This window comes from Taudactylus pleione, unplaced genomic scaffold (genome assembly GCF_031769625.1).
Source record: "Taudactylus pleione unplaced genomic scaffold, aTauple2 ptg000061l, whole genome shotgun sequence".
NCBI classification, from domain to species: domain Eukaryota; kingdom Metazoa; phylum Chordata; class Amphibia; order Anura; family Myobatrachidae; genus Taudactylus; species Taudactylus pleione.
In genome coordinates this window covers 3,247,213-3,248,104 of record NW_028284463.1, presented here as the reverse complement: position 1 = coordinate 3,248,104, position 892 = coordinate 3,247,213, and positions in this window count along the sequence as shown.

The following is an 892-nucleotide window of genomic DNA, read 5'->3' as shown; positions in this document are numbered from 1 at the left end:
TATTTTATACCTAATATATCACAAATGTTTTCTCAGTATATACTACAATCCCCAGCATGCATTGTATTCTATACTAAGATGGTGACTTTGTAGTACATATATGAGTGGATAAACTACAGATTCCAGCGTGCAATGCACCTAGCATCTGATTGTTTCACATATGTGGCCATCCCTGAATAGATAAGCACTCTTTGATGTTTTTCTTAGGGTTAATTACTGACCCCAGCATGCAATATACATTATACTATGATGACGATTTTATAGTTCAGATATACTACAGATCCCAGCATGCAATGCATTCAGCATCTGTGGTGATTGGCCCACATGCGTGGCCATCACTCAATACACAAACGCTATATTTTATTAGCCTGCATTAGAATTTTTGTTGTATGGCCATGTCTTCTCTGTAGCATTTACCGAATGTGGAATTGTGATTTATCCTTAATGCGGTGATATATAAGATGATTGACTATCCCTTTGAATGGTTTCAGACTACAATCCCCAGCATGCAAAGCGCTTTGACCTTTGTGATGATTGGACCAGATAAACGGTCATGATAGGCTAATACAGACACATCATGTGTCTTACTAGCCAATGATACTCCAAGTTTTGTGGGACTAATTGCCGGATATGCACATTTAAGGAGTTTTTTTCTCCCAGCATCTGATTGTTTCATATATGTGGCTATCCCTGAATAGATAAGCACTCTTTGACGTTTTTCTTAGGGTTAATTACTGAGCCCAGCATGCAATATACATTATACTATGATGACGATTTTGTAGTCCACATATACTACAGATCCCAGCATGCAATGCATTTCAGCATCTGTGGTGATTGGTTCACAAGCGTGGCCATCACTCAATACCCAAATGCTATATTTTATTAGCCTGCA